The following is a 6,000-nucleotide window of genomic DNA, read 5'->3' as shown; positions in this document are numbered from 1 at the left end:
TCAGCTCCTCCCATAGCCCCCAGATCCACCCATACCTAATGAGCCACTCCTACTCACTACCTAACTACTTCCCTTTTACCCCCAAAGAGAGAAGCTGCCACCTGGATAAGGTGCAGACCCCATGTAGCTCCCTCTCCTGTGGGAACTATGGCCCCACTAATAAACCTCCTTATGAACCTTCTTCTCCTGCCTGTGATTATCTCCTCATGGTCCTCTGGGATGGCCCGGACCTATGCTTTCAACCTGAACACAGCAACCTCTGAAATCAAAGGATCTAGGTTCAGAAAGGAGCAACTAATCTAAACCTTCTTTTACTTTAAAGCTAAGGAAACTGAGCTTAGAGAATTTAAAAGACCTCTCATAAGTTCCAGCAGCAGCCTTCTGTACATAATAGACTTGAAATTTTCAGAATTATGTTTTATGTGCATCTAACATATTTTAAATTAAGATGATATTTGTACTAGTTCTATATTAGCAAAGTGAGGAGCTAAGCAGACAAAGGAAGAGTGTCTTCAACGTACTTCTTTCAATCCACTAGCAACTTCTCAGTGAAATTTTTCTTAAAGAAGAGTGATCTTTAGAAAGAAGAAACACAGAAATCAAATTCAAGTCCTAAAATGCCACTTTGTGTGGGGATATTGGGGGTGGGGTGGAGGGTGTTTACTGGTGGTTGAACTCTAGGTTTAGGTGCTGACCCTTTTTTTTCTGCTAGATTGGTGCTCTATTACCTGAGCCACATCTCTACTTAAAAAAGTTACATTTTTGTCAGGGGCCATGGCCCACATCTATAGACTTTGGGAGGTTGAAGCATGCTTTTGAGTTCCAGGCCAGTGGGACTACATAGTGAGATCTTGTCTCAAAGAAACAAACCAAATGCAAATGAAGAAGCTACATTATTAAGAAAGCTTGTGATTTCATCTACTGGAGATGTACCAGGTTTGTAAATTTTAGTTCTTCCCACAAATTTGATAAAATTCCTAAAGATCTCCGAAGGCTTCTTTTTCCAACCACCCCTACAGGCAACTTTTGTTTTGGTGATTAAGAGCTTACTCACATGAAAACTACTAGGAACCATTGCAGCTTTGGGTTAAGCACATGATTTGCTCGTTCTTATGAATTTTTACACTACCGCATGCTCAATGATACAATCTTATTTTAGAAACGTTGACCTGGAGTCACAAGCCTCAAGACTGAGAGCAATCGGCCACAGGACCCAGAGTTAAGCATTGGCAAGGCAATATTTGAACTTATTCTCAGCACTTAACACTGGTTTTGGTTCATTATTCAGAAGATCCAAAGGCTTTCAGAGAGAAAACACTAGAACCAGTGCAACTTCAGGCCTGTCACTAAGGTGAGTTTAGAAAGTCCACTCTTGCCCTTTGCCCTTAGCAGATGGGGGTGGGAGTGTGTGTGTGTGTGTGTGTGTGTGTGTGTGTGTGTGTATTGTATGTAGTGATGTGCCCATAAGACTGAGGATGGTTAGATGAAAACGGATCATTATCTTTTAAAACCCTTTTCCTTTAGATTATAGGGTGTTTTTTGTTGTTGTTTCCTTTTAGGATCCTCTTCCCTTTCTCGGGTTTTTGCGCAATGACCTAGGGTATTATGACACTGGGAGATAAAAATCTGAGGACAACTTGGCTGAAGGGCAGTTTCTAAGTAAGAACACAATCTGTCTTGGCCTTGGTTAAACAAATCGAATGGAAACGATTTGTTCAGATTGGAGCATCCCATAGACGCAGGCGGGCTCTTAGGCACAGCCCGACTCCTTGGCAAACACCGTTGCTTAGGGAGATGTCAAAACTCCAGCGCGCAAACAAACGCGCCAGGGGCGCCGCAGGCTGCGCCGACACCTCCCCTGGGCTTCGATTCCTCCCACTCAGGCCAGGAAAGGGGAGTGGGGATGGCGAAGGGACGTAGGGTCGGAATACCAGCTTGGATCCCCCATCGCCATCCTAGGAGGGTTCAGTCTTGGGGCTGCAGGCTGAGGGTTGGGGAGTGCCCCAGTGCTGTCCCGTCCTTAAGCAGCGTGTCCAGCTCCCTTTCCCCCCAAATCCCAGCTGGCCCCTTCTGCCACTACTTCCTGGGGACACGCTTGAAAAATCCCGCGGTGGGGCTGGGAATATAGCCTAGTGGTAAAGTACTCGCCTTGTATACATGAAGCCCTGGGTTCGATTCCTCAGCACCACATATATAGAAAAAGCCAGAAGTGGTGCCGTGACTCAAGTGGCAGAGTGCTAGCCTTGAGCAAAAAGAAGCCAGGGACAGTGCTCAGGCCCTGAGTCCAAGCCCCAGGACTGGCAAAAAAACAAAACCAGACAAAAAAAGAAAAATCCCGCGGTGACAGGGCAGGGCGAGGCCCATCCGCCGACTGGCCGGGTCCTACCACCCTAAATTACCCTAGTGCCCACCCCCATTCTCTGTGCTTCCCAGGGCGGGCTCAGTCCCATCCCGCCCCCACACCTCCCGAGCCCCTCCCCCCACCGCCGCCTGGCAGCGTCTCGTGGGGCGGTGGGCCCTGAGTATGTGGACCCCCAACTGTGCCCGGGAAGCCCCGCCCCTGGTGTTCTTTCACTCCCCGGGACCCGTGAACATCTGGTTGGGAGGGTTAGCACTCCAGATGTGGCTCCTGGGAGGCCAGATGTGCTGGTTTCCCACCAGGGCCCAGCGGCCCGTGAGTCTGGGAGGGTCTGGGAGTTTTGCTGTCAAGCTGACTTAAAAGCAAGAGGACCCTCGAGCCCCCGGGGTTCCAGGCTCGCGCCTCCTACTTCTAAACGCACTGCCTCACCTCAGCCTGTGCCCCACCACGGAGCAGCTGCTCAAAACAGCAACAAAGTAGGGCAGCGTTGCAGGATTCTTCAAAGATAATTGCCATATTTTCACCAGACCACCGCAGGGCTGATGTGGGGACTCCCGCTGAGCAGCCTGCAAGTCCCAGATCTGGAGGTGGAAGGGAGAAGTTGCGGTCAGGGTTGCATCTGCGGCTGGACCTAATGCGCTTTTTGACCAGTTATGGGTTCCCTATTTGGAGCTGGGGTTGTATTCCACCCGGCACAGGCAGTTGGAGGCAGGAGAACAGCCTAGTGAACCCTGTGACTCAATCCCCTTGGAATGTGCTTGGAATAATAAAGGGGACTTGAAAGGTTTTTATGGCTGGGGTATCTGGTGAGACTACATGGGCGGACCGCCGAGGGGGGCAGCATTGCTTTATGGAGTACGGCCTCGCCGGCAAACCCGGACAAAAATAGTCAGAGCATCTGGTTTAAATCAACCTAGAGGCATTTCTATCGGCTTAATCCACCATCCTCCCGCCTGCAGAACCGACCCAACAGGACAAGCCAAATATGTTCCCGGCACTCTTTTTAACACTTCAATAATAGCTAGACCCAATCACGTTTTTACCTCTGGGATTTCTAAGTGTCCCAACGTACAACGTCGTTATTTTATAGATGTTGCAAATTGAACTTCCTTTTCAGAGTTTGTGTGTGGGCATGTGCTTATGCAACTTATGTTCGCAAGTAGTGTTCTGACTATGTTATCCTTTTCTTCTTCCCTCCCCGCCTCTTTTTAAAAAAAGCGGGGCCTCAGAATAGTGAAAACTTCTCTGAGACCAACATATGGCTTGCTTACAGCACTAAATATACAGCCGCTTTTCCCCCAACGCCCTACTCAGAATTCCAAAGGCAAGTTGGAACAAAAGGAAAACGTGTGTGAGTGTGAAGGGAGAACTTGTGCCAAGAATTACAGTCACCGGGTAAATAACCTTGTTTTCTCCTTCATCAGTGGCCGCTACCAAACCCCAGTTCTTGGAAGGGGGCCAACAGCCTGTCTGGTGGAGGGTGCTGCTAATTAGAGAGAGCCCATAAACCTCTCTGTCAAAGAGGGCTTGTGACCTTCCCTTCAAGTCTAAACAATAAAGCCGGCTAACCCGCAGGCTGCTCTCAACACTGGCTGCCCCGCGGGTTCCCTAAATAGGAACAGGAGGAAGGCCAGGCTGAAGAGGTTACCATAGCTCTCTGCTCTCACACTTGGAGGAATCGGTCATTGCACTTCCCAAAGATAACTTGTTTCAATTACTCAGTAGGATCTATTTAGAGGAGACCGGCTTGCAGAGAGAATTCATTGTCTAATCTAAATGAGGAAGCAATTATTACTTGTCCCAGTCTTAGATGCTCTGAGACTATTGGGTCAAAGAGATCAACTTGATCTCATGTAACCTTACTCTGCACTTTTAATGTCAATTATTTAGCTCTGCTCTTCTGAAACCCTTTTCTTTTCTTATTGTTTTTCCCCTCCCTTAGTCTTAAATTATTGGGAAGATCACAAATGCTTCTGCATATTGACTAATGTTAAATACTATTTAAAAAGGTGTATATTTAAGGGCATCTGTCCAGAATATGGCATAATGGGGTTCTTGGTCTTCCTTTTGTCTAATTAACCTCCCTGGGAGCCTCCTTGCTAGCTTTAATTTTATACAGCATGTTGTAAACTCTAAATACTACAGTTCCACTTTGCTAGAACATAGCATATGGGAACTGTCGCCTGCTATATATCCTAACTGTACTTGCTTTCAACTTAACGACTGAATAAAGTTAATCCTCTGTGTAAAAAGGCACTGGATCTTTTGTGCATGTGTGTTTTATTAGTTGAAACCCAGTATGGAACAGCACACAGAATTCTCCATGTTGTGAACAGTGCACATAAAAGGGTTTACAAGGTGTGGTTTGAGGAGAGGAAGGTCTGGAACAAAAACACTGGAAAGGCAAGGAAGGAAGGAAGAAGAGCACTTCCTGAGAGGATGTTCCTCCTGATTTTGGCTACATCCTCTGGTCAAACTCTTCCTGTTTGTCTTAGCCAATAATTGATGAGAAAGGATTGGTCTTTATTTTTCTTCCATTTAAAAGCAAACCTGCTCTCCTTACTGAAGCTATTCCATGTTAGCTTTTTAACTGTTGGGTGATCTATGGGATAATGTAGCATAACAGAATTAACAACAGTTTGAAGTCATTATCTAATTGGTGTTTCTCCGCTTATAAATTAGGGATGACATCTCTTCCCAAAGGGTGAAAACAAACTTTTATTCAAGTGTTAGTTATTATAATGGAACACAATGATACCATGATGGCTAGGTAATGGTACTGGAATTTGGTCAGTTACTAGTCTAGATGTTGCTGTGAAGCTTAGTTTTGTTTTTAAAGATGTTTAAATAAGAAGACTTTGAGTATAATAACACAAATCCCCCCCCCCCGCCTCCAACACACACGCGGAAGAAGGGGGGTTGTTCAGGGAATTCTTTTTGTAGAATGCTTTTGAACTCAAGACACAACTTCTTGGGTCTCCAGTCTCCCAAACTACCACAATCCATAGGGATTTTGGATGTCCCAGCCTCCAAAATCACAAGACTATTCTTTAAAATTGAATCTCTTTGGCATTACTGGTACTGTTTTACCAAAGAAGCATAACTGATCCAGATACCTCCAAGCACACCATGATCAGTTATAGCTCTCAAATTTAGAGTAACTTAAAATTGATGAGGAAGAAATCTCCATATATAACAGTCTGTATCCCAATACTGTGAGATAGCATCATGTCAAAACAGAATAGAATTCAGCCAGATAACTAAATGAGCTTCATCAACCCTTCTCCTTGCTCATCTTTTCAGAATCTCACAGTTGGAAGAAAAAAACCCAAAAAAACCTCTTTGAGAAATGGTATGGCCAAGCATCTGCTCCTCATCTTCACCTCCCTTCTCTTTTCACAGATTCCCTTTTTGTTAGTGTTCCCCAAAGGTAGCAGTTGAAAACATAAACTGCTTTGGTCCTCTGGGACTCATTGCTAAGTGGCACATTGAAAAATGCACAAGGCTACTCCAAATGTAGTAGTGTTTCAAAAACCCTTGCCCCAAATAAAAGCTATGCCCAGAGTACTTCAGGTGAGTGACTTGAGCTGTAGAAATTGAAGGAGATGGCAGGCCAGATGCAGGAAGTATTTTGTAGAGAG

This window comes from Perognathus longimembris, chromosome 2, assembly GCF_023159225.1.
Source record: "Perognathus longimembris pacificus isolate PPM17 chromosome 2, ASM2315922v1, whole genome shotgun sequence".
In the NCBI taxonomy this organism is placed as follows: Eukaryota; Metazoa; Chordata; class Mammalia; order Rodentia; family Heteromyidae; genus Perognathus; species Perognathus longimembris.
The sequence above is the reverse complement of the archived record's forward strand: the minus strand, read 5'-3'. Positions refer to the sequence as shown.